The following is a 14,726-nucleotide window of genomic DNA, read 5'->3' on the forward strand; positions in this document are numbered from 1 at the left end:
TTTTTCATTATTTCATTCATAGGTCATGTATTCTTTGATGTATTTGAGGAAATCCATCTTAAGAATAAAATAAATACAATAGTAAATATATAAAGATAATAGATAAATAAATAGTCAAGTAGAAATCATTCTTATGTTTCAATAGTTAAATAATAGTTAAACTAAAGTGTATGTATGTGTATGAAAAAAAATTGTTTTTATTTTAACAACATTATCCTCAAGGAGATAAGTTGGGAACTCTATTGGTCACTTTTTGAAAGTCGACAATTCTACTTCTTTCATAGGACACTCCACTTTTGGTCATATTCTATGGACATCTTCGAGCCTCTTCATGGAGATGTGGTGTTGATGGTTGGGGATAGGTCTTGGACTCAACCTCTTGATTATGAGGAATGTAATCTCACACTTTCTGGATTAGATTGTGCAGTAGTTTTTTTGCATCAACGTTTCAGATCACTTTGTGATCCATCATCAGGATACTAGAGAACTAAGAACATGAAATGATAAGTTGCAGACCAGGCCCATGCCTAAAAGAAGAAGAGAGGCAAGGAAAGGAGGCACGGGGTTCAAAGCCAAATAAAATAGAATAAAAAATCAAAGAATGAAATAATTAAAATAAAAATAGAGTAAAAGGTAAGAAAGAAAAAGATAAAATAAAGAGAAAACTAAGAGAGAAAACTAAAAGTGATAAAAGGGGGGCAAGATAAGGGAACTTACAGAAAGAGAAGAATAAAAATAAAAACAAGAATCAAGAGAGAATAATAATAATAATGAAATTGAAAATAATAATAATAATAAGTAATAAAAATAATAATAATAAAGAAATTAAAGTCAACAACAACAACAACAACAACAACAACAACAACAACAACAACAACAACAACAACAACAACATTATTATTATTATTGTGGATATTGTTAGATATAAAGAAATTAAAGTTAATATTAATATTAATATTAATATTATTATTATTATTATTATGGATATTGTCATTGTTATTACAACAACAACAACAACAACAACAACAACAACAACAACAATAATAATAATAATGCTATTATTATTATTATGAGGGCCTCCCTTCTCAATGTTGATGACGCTTCTCCATTTGTCACCTAGCTTCAAATTATCCTTTCTCACATCACAAGAGCTCTACTATATTGTTGAAGAATGCTACTGATGACCATATAATTGCCAATGCTTCTAATTTGTCGAGTGACTCAGATGACAAGTAGTCTCTTGCTTCTACTCAGGCTCTTATTGAACCTCTTGCCTCTCATGTACAAACCGAGTTGCCTTTTGATCTTCACTATTATGTGTCTTTTGATGTTTGTGCACAATTTGTTGTGAGTGTGCTTCCGCTCTTTTGTGTAACCTCATCTTTCCAAGTTGCTGATGAACCTCTTGTTGTTGATGCGACCTCTTCTTACCCGCTTGCCCCTATTGGTGAACCTCCTACACAGTGCATGCACTCTACTCTACCCGCTGCTCTTGTTTAATGTTAGCCTTTGGTGGAGGACTTTCCCCCTCTCCCACCCTCTAATTCGTGTGCTGACAGGCTCTCTTTGGGGGTTTCCCCTCACGCTTCCCCTTGTAATGTGTTCTTGATAATATATTTCTTTGATTGTTGTTAGTCAATGAAAGAAAGGCCTTTCTTCCTCGAGTTGTGGGCAAAGGTCCTACCACTCTTGATGTGGGTTGTCTGTTTTCTATAAGCTATTTGTTCATGGTTCAAGACATGTTGTAATCATGACATTATTGCTCTAGCCACCAAGACTAAAAGCTCCATTTGGCCATTGTGATAATGAGTATTGTGTGTTTGTTGATATATTATGCTCACATGTTTGAATATTCATGTTGATTGAGAGGCCCCTTTCCATAATTTTTAATAAAACAACTTTAAAATACAACTACAATCTTCACCAAAATATATTCAAATTGCAATAATAACTTAAACAACAGAAATATAATTGCACAAATAATTCAAACTCCATCAATAACTTGTATCGATTATGATATGATGCCCACAGTAAGGGAATTTTATGACAATCATTACATAACATAAAACATTAACCGATAATGCACATATCAACTCAGTAAACTTTCCTACAAATCCTTGAAGCTCCTACAAACTCCCTAAGGGACAATGCTATCAAAAAACTAAAGGATATTTATCACATAATTCCAACAACCAATGGGTTTTCATCTACTAGTCATAGTCTTCTATGGTGTTTTGTCCACAAAAGATAGCTTGAATACATAGTTCTCATGAAATATAATAACGTAACATGGATAATTACAATTGAAATATTTTTTAACTCTATAAATTACCTAACACAAACACTAAACTAATTAGCTTAGACCCAAAATGGCACCAAAGTCTAAATTTGAATTTTCAGACACTGCATCACACATTAGCCTTATAGGTCTTACAAACTTCTTTGTTGGAGGTACAATTTTTCTCTTGGCTTCGAAATTGGCATAGTTCAGGTGATAGCTTCTACCCCCAATCCCCACTTCATCATTGAGTTTGCGCTATCCTTGTACTCTTGTATGAGTCATGTGATATCCTTGAATCCTGATCTTTATTAACACTTTGGCATGCATTGGGTAGGGGGTTCGATCCTTCAGCTCCAATACTCCATGTTGTGCATTAGGTAGTAGGTTCAATCCTCAACCTCGAATGATTCATTGTCATGTATTGAGTAGTAGGTTCAATCCATGACCTCCAATGACCTCTTAGCTTACGTCAAATAGTAGGTCACATCCTCAACTTCCACAAGTCTACGATGGGTCAAGAGGAAGTCTTGAATCTCAAACTTTTAAAAGGGACATGACAAGTCCTCCCTCCTTAAGATTGCTTTTCTTCAAGCAATGCAAATTAGGATGCTTGAGAATCTCAGACCCTTCCAAGGATTTTTTAGTGGCCAATCTTGGCCAATTGGCAAATAGTTCATATCAAAATATTCAAATTGGTGAATACATTGCAATCAACAAGGTGGCCAAATCATATGAATTTTATAAATTATTGGTTAAATGTAAATTCACAACCGATTTATTTTATGAGGCATACGCAATTAATATTTTTGCCATAATAAACTACATGTTTTTAATTTTCTAATTAATATTTTTGCTTGGAATCTTGGATGCATGTATTAATTCACCCACATATTTGCCAATACCATTAAAAGTTTGTAGTATAAGAACCCATTTCACTAATAACATCAAAATTTCACTGCATGTGAGGACCCATTTTGTCAATACTATTATAATTCAATTCTAATCCTATGTCCATAATCACTTTGAAAATTATAATGTATGTGTTTTGTTGAGGTTCGATTTGCCTAAAAATTACATGTGCCATTTTATAATCACATAGGATTCACCAAATTTTTTTTGTACCATTTAAAAATCTTATAGAATTCACCAAATATAGATTGATATAAATACAATGGAAACTCTAGGTTATTTTTACATATTTTTGTTTAGTTTTGAGCTCTCAATTCAGGTCATAGGGAAGTTATAAGACTATTTAACTCTTTTCCATTCTTACTTCATCCTTATAAATGATATCGAGTAGGGAGACATTTGGGGCTCAAGGTTTATTTTCTATGATTGATATTAATTCTTCCCTACCATAGGATATTAATGTATCCATTGCATCCAACTGTTTTATTGGTTCAACCAATCATTATATAGAATTAAAAATTTTGAGCAACAAAATTTTATAGTCTATAATTATTTTTTTATTTAATAATTTTAAAAATGTTATTTATCTTTCTCTCTATTGGTTCATGATGGGAATAGTCATTGCAAAAATTAAATTATTGTCTACCCCTTTTATAAATTTTGTTAGCTCAATTAATGTCATACAATATTATAACACATAATAAATATTTTACATTGTTGACTTTAACATTATGTTGTCTCCTTGAACGACATTTGTGATGTCAATCATATCTATCCAATTAAATATACAATTTTAAAAAAATCTTAGACACTGTAATTTTACAACAATTGATCATATTTAATGTTTTGATTATTTTTTAATAATTTGTTCAATTTTTATGTATCTATTATTAGTATAAAATACAATATTATAAAAATAAATACAAATATTTAAAATATTTGTATAGTAACTCTAAACAATAATAACTTTTTACTAATTATACTTAATTCACTTTAATAATTATTTTTACGTTGAAGACATTTCATGTATGAAATGAACGAGTTGTTTATTGAAATCCATGGTTGTCTATTGTAAATAAAGGTGCAAGATGCTACAAATAATCTCGATTGTTCATGTTTTTTAAGTCTGACTACTTGAACACAATTTTGAACCTATCGAAACACACTTGCATAAAAAAGCATTCAACTAGACTAAATCGATTGAAAATAAGATGGACGAAAATTCGATGCTCAAGTTCCTTATTTCTATAAACAATTTTCCTTCCTACACATCACCATTAAAATGGGGCTAGAATGTGTGGAGAAAGTCATTTACTATATCGTTAACAGTAGCTACCAATAAATCATGTGACTAATATAGAGCAACACAAAGAGAGATCAACTAGATGACTAACGATGTACACAAATGCTCTATGTTTCCACTAATCTAACTACATTCATCAACTACTTTACCTAATAGTAACTACTATATGTAACACTTATAGGTAGGAACTTGACGTGTTTCTTGTTAAACAAAATGACATTATTTTGGGAGAGATGTTGAGTAGGAATGTTCAAGAATCTTGAAATTGGTCAAGGGAGGTCATCAAAATGCAAAACCATAATGTCATACTTTGGCGATGTTGCACTCCATCAGATGAAGCTATACAATCAACACTTGCACCAAATATTAACAAAGAAGGAAAAACCTTAGAGGAAGATCGAAATGAGTTAATTGACTCAATTGACAATATTGTAGATTATTTCCAAGGGATATCCAAGGTATCCAAAATGAGTTAATTGATTTGGATGACAATGCCACACATGGCATTGGTGTATGGAAGATGAAAAAAAAAGTTGAATAAAAAATGGGGCAAGATTGGGAGTGGGATATGACAAAGAATTTTCAGATTGATTGGATATCAAATTACCCATTCAATGAACCAATGGAGAATGCAAACAAAGATGAACCTGCAACAAAATGCATTAAGATTTCTAGTCGAAAATATAAAAGGGAGAAGAAGTTGTAGCTGAAATGGGACATTATAGAAAAATATATCATAAAAGGAACAATTAGTGATAAGATGGAAAACAAAGGAAGAATGTCTTCATGTTAAGAATGTCCTCGAATATGATAAGCATGTGCAAAGAAAGAGAAAGTTTGCCAAATTTGGAGGTTCAATTTAGAAAGATTATGGTAGAAGCACAAAAGGCAAAAATTGTTCAATTGCGTGTTATTTTTATAATTTGATCAAAGAGTGTCCTATGATATCCACTACTTAAAATATAATATTTTGTTTTATTTTTTTGGGTGTTCCTTACTTGTATTACATACATTGGTCAATAAATAGTGGATGAGAATGGACAAGTTGTCTTGTTGAGATGGAAAAACAAGATTTACGAAAAAAATAAGAGTCAACCTTTATTGCATTATCATTGGTGTAGACACCTAAAATTGTCCTAGCCTAATTAAATAAATATATATTGATCGGTAATTGGGTCTCTTACGCTTTTGACTGGTGCTTTGAACCAGTGTGATCACATTGGGGGATCCCATCCCCGTGGTTACATTTTTGAGGTATTAACATCTCCTAGGTTTTGACTCATGTGGAATTAACCATACATCGTACTCCTTATATCTCCCTACTCGTGCTCCACCTTTATCTCTCTACTGCACTGAGCCTGTCACCTTATCTCTCCATACGCCTAATGCCTCCTTCCACCACCCCTTATCGCTCCACGAGGCAACTCTGTTCCTCCTTGATCTCTGCCATTTAACAACCACCAACTCCTCCATACGTCGAGTTGGGGCACTACTGGACTGCAGGGATGCCAGCGTGGGAACCATCGTGGACTGCACTGCCCCCCTTTTTGCGCACACAACTCAACAATTTTGACCTTTCATTGACCTCCTACTGGGAGGATCTGCAGAGAGTTGAACACTAGACTCTGCATGAACGCGGCTCGCAACTTAATTGTTGCGCTGCGAGATTACCCCCTAATTAAATAGATATTTATTTATTTAATTATTTCACTAATCCTCTTCTAGCCTTTCCCTATTTAAATGATTATTTTTATTTATTTAAAATATCCTCTCCCCAAAATTAAATAAATATTTTATTTATTTAATTGGTCCCACTTCTTCTATTAATTAAATAAATCTTTATTTATTTAATTAATTCATTAACTTTTTCCCTCCATGACACTTGTCATTCATCTCTTAATTTGCCATTAACCTCCTCTCTAATATTTTCCTATTTTCTATACCTACCCTTCAATCCTAGCTAGCCATTTATCCCTCCACCCCTTAACCCTATCCCTTCATTTTATAAGGTACTTTCTATATAAGAGGATCTTTTCATCCTTATCAATCCCTAATGCTAACACGATCATATCCCTAACAAGAAAATCAATTTTCATGCAACCTTTTATAGCGATCACTGAGGCGACTACACAACCATAATCTATTCTTTGTTGAGCTCTTGTGCACACAATAAAAATCTGAGAGCAACCATATCAAGCAAGATCAATGAAGATAGGAAACAATGGAGATCAAACCCTACTAAGCACATGAATGGTATAATCTTTCATATTTTATGTGTTTTGCATGTTTTAGGTTCTTCATTGGTGTATGGTGGATTTTAATTGGAGAACTAGGGTTTTATGTGGTTGGATCTTTGTTTGGTTTTACAATAGTTTAATCTCCAAATTTCTTCGTATACAATTAGATGAAGTTATTGTTGAATATAGTGTTGCCATTGATGTCAAGGAGAATGTTCATGTCAATGAGATTGTTGAGTTGTTTAATATGTCAGAGGATTTGAAAACAACATAGGATAAAGTTTAGTAATGACCATATATCTCTCTTACATAATGTTAATGTAATCATTATGTATTGGTATCCGCTGCTCCTAAATGTCTCAGAATCATTTGTGTTGAGTTTCTAAGGCATATTGTTTAGAGATTGTATAAGTATCAAGTTGCATTGATGTTCTTTTTTATACCACATTTGCATATTTTGCTTTGCAATTTAGAAAATAAGTAAAGCTACATATTAAGACATATATTACCGAGTTTTAGAGGTTTTACTTCAGCATGTAGAAATTTAAAGATGACAAACAATATACAATGTTAACTTGTTGATTGTGCATAAGATTTAGTTGGATGTGCCAAATAATGAAAATATGCACCTATTGGAGGAAGTGTGTGAAGGTAGTGGGACCAGTTGATTTTGTATTGGTTCTATGCATAACGTGTTCTTACTCCTAGTGTAATATGTTGGTGTTAGGATCGGGTTGACTACATGTTTGATTTAAGGAGGTTATCTTTGGATGACATACAAACATTATAGTTAAATTCTAGGCCCACATAAAGATGTAAATAATATTGAAATGCATATATATTGCCAATCAATTTCATTCCAATGCATGGTTATAGGTTGAGAGTATGATTGCATAAAGATAAATTTCTATATTGTGAAGAGAAAGTGGTGATATATTAAGATACATTTTATATACACATTGTTAGAGTGTTGTGAGTAGATCAGATTAGACAAATGATGTAGATTGAGTTTGAAAGGTTTGCATGACATATCTTTTGTATTTCCTCTATCTTGTTTGTATCTGAGGTTGGTGTCTCATTATTTGAGTTGGTTCTATTTTTTTGATTAGTAGATTGGTGTCTTCTATAAGTTGGTGCCTATAAATCAGATTAGAGATTGATGTGTCCTTCTTAGGCTAAAATTCCTATGGGTTGGTGCCTGTAAAATCATTGTAAGGTCATTATTATTTTGTGAGGCTAGATTTGGGTAGTAGATCCAAGCGTTTTTTAATCACTGTGGCTTTTCCCCTCTAAATTTACATGTAAACGAGGTGTTATCTTGTGTTGATGTGTGAATAAGCTTATCTCTTGATAGTTGTTTTGATGATAACATGAGGTGCAATAATGGTATTAATATTTCCCTAAGTTTTGAATTTGAAATTTGTATATATTGATTCACCATCTTCTCAATATATCTCTATGCATAATAGTTACGGTGGTAGATAATACTTCTTGGGTATTTATGCATGTATATACTATACACAAACATGTTTACCAACCTCATATACTTCACATTTATAACATGAAGGAGAATCCAACATCACAAAATATTTTTGAACTAGTGAAGAAATATTTGAATGAAATTGGAGGTATGGATGACTTCAAAATTGCCAAAATGTTGTTGTACTTAGGAGTTGATGGAGCTTTAATAATGCAAGATAATAGGAACATTCTTTGTTTAAAGCTACAACTATTTCATCATGCATGATTGTCATTCATTGCATGGACGACAGAATTAATTTATAATTTTAAATGGTGAGAAGTTTTAATTAGTATCAAAAGTTGAATACCTACTCCATGAGCTCTTCTCATTGATTTGTTGAAGGTTAAAATAGTTTGCAAAATTTTAAAATTTTGTTGAGGGAATAGTTGTAGGAAACGAGGTTCTTAAGAATATTACTACCAAATAGATCTCTTTTCATGGACCAACACAAGTTTTTTAAAATGTCAATCCTTGATTGGAGTAATGTATGAATATGGCTACACACTAGGTAGAGCTCCCAAACTCTTACATAGGTTAGGCGATATAGAGAGACTAGTAAATTTATCTAGTATTCTCCCCATTTTGGACAAGATGAACATGCTTGTGAAAAAACCCAAGAAAGAACTATGTATATTCAAAAGGATATTGTCTCTAAGGGAGATTGTTGAACCAATTTTATTAGTTGAATACTAGTATGCTGCTTACTTTTATGGCGTCTTGAAAAAATTGTACAATTGTTGTCATGTCAAAACATTTTGAGTTTCAACAGTACCATTGACTTTTTTTTTTTTTTAAATGGCTCCAATGGCAAGAAGCTCCGTGTTTGCCGGATGGCCTTGGGCGGGAAGTTAAAAAAAAAAAAATTGCTTAGAACTGGTAGCAATGTCAGAGTAAGGATGTTGGATATCAGTAGTTCAGAGGCCGTAGTGGGCAACAGAGCAGCAAACATGGTAGGCAGAGGTTTGAGGTAAAGTTCAGCAAAGGGGATAGGATTTTATTTTATAATAACATCCCTTTTGAAGAGCGTTAGGGCTCTGGGGGTGATATAACCGAAAATGTCACATTTCTTTTCCTAATAACATCCCTTTATATGACAAAGTGTTTCGTTATTGATTTGGGAGTGTTTTTTCAGATGTCCCACCACTTTCGTTCCCGAACAATATTCCTCTATGGTCTTCGGTGTCTGCTTAAAACCACAGTTTCATTCCGGTGAATCGTAGATGGGGTCGTCATATGTCGTATTATGGTGGAAAACCCTTCATGCCAAATTGTAATCTGTAAAGACCAAAATATCATCGGAGGAATGCAAAGACATTGGGACCTCTGTCAATAAAGCAACAGAGGAAGGAATAATTAAAAGTGTGGCCAAGGAAAAAGTTTCCGCCATTGATTCACCATGAAAATATTTCGACATCTTCTAATGTAGGTAGAGGGGACACAAAAGGTTCCTTTAATCTATCATTGCCAGAAGACCTTCTTCATACGCAGGTTGGGGATCTTCAAGAGAGGGCGCTTATAGGTAAGTTCTGGAACCATACCTTTGTTCTCCATCTTTAAATTATACGGATTTAAAGCTTATAGATAATTTAATGGATGGAGAAAAAAGGTGTCGTTCCCTGCTATTCCCTTGGAGTATAGAGATTTAGATATGGTCCAGTTGTTTGCTAATCAAATTAGCATTTTTGTTAAACATGATCTCTTTCCTTTTGAAATCACAGAGTGTCCTCTGAGGGTTTGTATTTTGCTCAATTTGTTTAAGCCGGTTCCCAAGCAAATTTCAATTTCTTCTAAATTTGTAACTTGGACTTAAAAAAAATTGCGTTGCAAGATACTAATATAGTCAATGGCTTTACTAATACTCTGGGTTACTTCTCTTTGGAGTGTCAATCTCAAAAGGACTCTGAGATTAGAGTTTGCGATGATCATGCTTCAGACCCTCACCTTTGCATTTTCTTTGGACATTCCAGTAGATCAACTGCCCTTGTTTTTCCTAAACCAGAGTTGGTTTCGATCCAACTCTCGCATCTACTGTCCTTTAATGTTGATTCCTGCTTTTATAGTTAGTTTAAGGTTGTTGTGGTGTATTCAAGATCATCAATTTATATTGTGGATGGAGGATAAGTTAACTAGAGCTTGGGTGCTAAAAAGGTTTCTTGGATGAATCCTCAGTCCCTCTTTCTAGACCTCTGTTGCTAGAATCTATATCCTCTTGCTCTGCAGTGCTTCTAGAGGATAGATATTTTCTTGTTCAATTTAAAATCCCTTTCCCAGCTGGTGCTCATGATAAACTAGTTGAGGATCTACTTCTAAAGGTTTGTGGGGACTTTATTCATCATGTGGCTGAACATGAATTTCCCTCATCAACTTGTGTTCATTCAAAGAACTCTAGCTTGATGCCTGATTTTCAAAAAAAGTCTAATCTCAGTATGGCTCCTCCTTACATTTTGGAAAAATCCTTGTTCCTCCCTTGGATGCATGGCTTTGTCTCTCCAGGCGCTTAAGGCTCTCTTGATATTGGTCTCAAAGATACTCCTTGTATGCCAGAGACTCAATATGAGGAATCAGATTCACTCTCTTAGGAGAGTGCTCACTTCTCCCCTCCCTCGCAGTCTCCTCTGGACTCTGAAGCTCCTTCCTCTCTCAAATTCTTTGGTGAGACTCCTCAGAAAGCTTCCATATATCAAACTAGGTCCAAAAAGGCAGTTATCTCTATCATGCCGAAACGGAAAGTTGGCAGACCTCTGAAGAGGAAAAGGATCTTCAGGAAAACTTCAGAGGAAGTTAAAGCAGGATTGCAATCTACACTAGATGAAAAATTTAGCCCGAGAAGAGTGGAATGCTCTTCAGGCCAGGCATGAAAATTATCTCTTGGAATGTTATGCCCCTAACAAAAGATGCCTCATCAAGTCTCAAATTGAGGGTTGTGGGGCAAGCATTATTCTGATTCAGGAAACAAAATTATCAGAGTTGGCTAATTCCCAACATTTTTCAAAGTGGAAAAACTAGAAATATATAGCATCTCAATCTATTGGTGCTTCTAGTGGGCTTGCGATATGATGAAAGGAGGCTAGTGTTAAGGTATTTAGTGTGGTTGTCAAGGCAAACTTTATTCGGGCCCATGTCCAATCCTTGAATTCTTCCTTCCAATTGATTTCAGTGTATGGTCCTACTTCGACGTTGGGAAAGAAACTTCTATGGGTTCTATTTCTTTGTCTTTGACTATCCTTCCATATGTTCCCTTCATTATTGGAGGAGATTTTAATGTTGTACTCTCTATTAGAGAGAAGGTGGGAGGTATCATTCCCCCTTAAAGACAATGCAAGATTTCAATGAATTTTTTTGGAAACAATGGTTTGAAAGATTGTGTGCCATTGAATGGTAATGTTACCTGAACTAATAGGAGGAGTGGCTTCCTTCATATTGCAAAGCATTTGGATATATTCTTTGCTAACTCAACATGGTGCACCATGTTTGGCCTCCCCCAATAAAAAATTATACCCTTGATAGGGTCTGATCATTTTCCACTTTTAGTTGAGATCCCTCTTTCACATATTAGAACCAAACCAATTGGTTCTTTTAAGTTTGAACATATGTGGTTCAGGGATGCCTCTTTTTTGCCACAACTTCAAGAATGGTGGAGGAATGCTCTCTTCTTCCAAGGTTCCATGATGTATTAGTTTTGCAAGAAATTACTTTAGATGAAGGCTCAATTAAAGTCTGGAATATTTCAGTGTTAAAAAACATTTTTAAGGAAAAGGGAGATCTGGAATTAAAAAATTTAGATGTTAATGAGTAGATTATTTAGTCTAGAATCAACGAGCAGTCATATAGGGATCACATCTAGCTTAACATACAATTATAGGAAGTTCTCCAAAGAGAAGAGATTTACTGGAAGCAAAAGTCCAGGGAAAGATTGTTGAAAGAGGGAGATAGGAATACAAAATTCTTTCATTCGATAGCTAAGATGAAAAGAACTTCAAATTTTATCAATCATACCAAGAGTAAGTCTGGTAATTTGTTAACAACTACAAAAGACACTCAGGAGGAAGCAGTTTCCTTTTTTCCTCATTGTTTGAATGCCCAGATGACACGTAGGAAGAAATCAAGCTGAAATCTATGGAATTGGTTCATAATATTCCATTGTTAGTTTCAAACCAAGATAATCTTGACCTAATCAAGAATTTTTCTCTAAAAGAAATAAGGTTAGTTGTCTTTGGCATGCAGCTTGATAATGCCCCAGGGTCCAAATGGGTTTATAGATTTGTTTTTCCAAAAATGCTAGGTTTTTTTAGGGACTGATGTTTGGAGGGTGGTTGAGGAATCAAGAAAGAGTGTTCGCATGTTGAAGCAATTCAATACCACACATATTGCTCTTATTCTTAAGATGGTTTCTCCTTCCTCGTTTGTATATTTTAGGCCGATTTCTCTATGTAATACTATTTCCAAAATAGTTACAAAGGCAATCTCAATTAGGCTGGCTCAGATTATTCCAAAAATTATTTCTCAGCAATAAGGTGGGTTTGTTCCGAGGAAGGAAACATCAGAAGGGGCTCTAATCGCTTAGCAAATCATTCATTCTACCTCTACTCGTAAGTTGGAATCCATGATCATTAAACTTGACATGATGAAAGCCTACGATAGAGTTAGTTGACAATTCCTTCACCAAGTTTTACTCAAATTTGGCTTTTTGGAGTTCTGGTGCAAATGGATTTTATCCTGCATCTTTAGTGCTAAATTTTTTGTCATTATTAATGGATGTTCGACTGTTTCTTTCTCATCCTCCCAGGGACTTCGCCAAGGTGACACTCTTCCCCCTTTTTTATTCATTATTTTGGTTGAAGCACTTAGTTGGAAAATTGTAGAGGTTCATTGTCAGGGGCTATGGAAAGGAATTCTTCTTCCACAAATTGATATAGCAATTACACACATCTTATTTGTTGATGAGATAGTGTTATTTGGCAGGGCTTCTATGAAAGAAGCAAAGGCCATCAAGTCAATAGTAGATTTGTATTGTGAGGTCTTAGGCCAAAAAATCAATGCTAAAAATCCAAGGTTTTTCTCCTCCATTGCTCTCCTTTGTTGGCTAATAGATTGTTTGGAGTTTTGTGCTTCAAACATGGCAGCTTTCCTTGTAGTTATCTTGGTATTCCCCTTTTTTTGGGTTGAACAAGGGTTGCTTTTGGTCAAAAATGGCCTCTTCAGTTAAAAATAGAATTCGTTCTTGGAAGAACACTTGGTTATCTCTAGCTGGTAGAATTATGCTGATCAAATTAGTTTTAACATCAATTCTGATCTACATTATGTCTGTTCTCCCCATGCCAAAAAAAGTCAAGGCTGATATGGAATCTCACTTGAAGAAATTCCTTGGAAAGGAAATAGGGTCCCTAAGAGTAAAATTCATCTAATGGCTTGGGATAAGGTTTGTTCTTCAAAGTACAATGGGGGAGGGGGGGAGGGTTGGTATTCACAATTTAGATAAGATAAATGTTTCTTTGGGGGCCAAATTAGTTTGGAAGCTATATGCTCAGAGTGGTTCTATTTGGGCATCAATTATCAAAGCAAAATACCTCGACTTATCAGAGATGGAAATAATTTTCACCATTTTAGATCCTCCATTAGGTTCCCAAATGTGGTCTTTTTTGATTTAATGCAAAGATTTACTTCTCCCCGATTTGACATGGTTGGTGCATGATGGGAACTCAACTAGATTTTGGGAGGATTCATGGAATGACTTTCCTCCTTTGGATCAATTGTAGGGATTTGACTCCATCAAGAACACACTACAATTTGAATGGGGTTGTAAAGTAAGTTATTATTTTTAGGTGTCTTGTGTGAATGGATTTTGGGCAATCAAATGGAAGGACTTTTCCATGATTGACGCTCCTAATAATCTAAAAATCTCTTTGTGTTTAGAACTGAAGAAGAGAGTGATATATTTCAAAGATCAAAATGACAAACTCATTTGGTTACCTTCAAATAATGGTTCGTATTTAGTCAAATAGGGTTATAATGTGCTTTCAAAAAAACATGGTCCAAACTTTTCTAGAGGCTACTCTTTGTATTGGTCTAGGTTTGGGCTTCAGAAGTGCCTGGATGGCTTTGGGGGGTAGAATTTTGACTAGTACCAGACTATCTACCCTTGGTATTGCCCCTCCTTTCAATTGTGCACTTCGTGATGGTATTGTAGAGACCACAGATCATCTTCTCCTTAACTGCAATTTTGCACAAAGCTGTTGGAAATGGTGTCGAAAAAAACTAAATTGGGAAGCTCCTCTTGACTCCAATCTCTATAGTGTTTTTGAGTCCTGGCCTAACTATATGATGACTCTTTTTTTGCTATCATATGGGAGGTGGCTTCGGCTATCATTACATGGAGCATCCAGTGGGTAAGAAACAAGTGTATCTTCCAGAAAGAAGTCTGTTCATTGGAAACTGTTATACAAAAGATTGAAATGACTATTTCGGAGGTGGTGA

This window comes from Cryptomeria japonica, chromosome 3 (genome assembly GCF_030272615.1).
Source record: "Cryptomeria japonica chromosome 3, Sugi_1.0, whole genome shotgun sequence".
Taxonomy (NCBI): domain Eukaryota; kingdom Viridiplantae; phylum Streptophyta; class Pinopsida; order Cupressales; family Cupressaceae; genus Cryptomeria; species Cryptomeria japonica.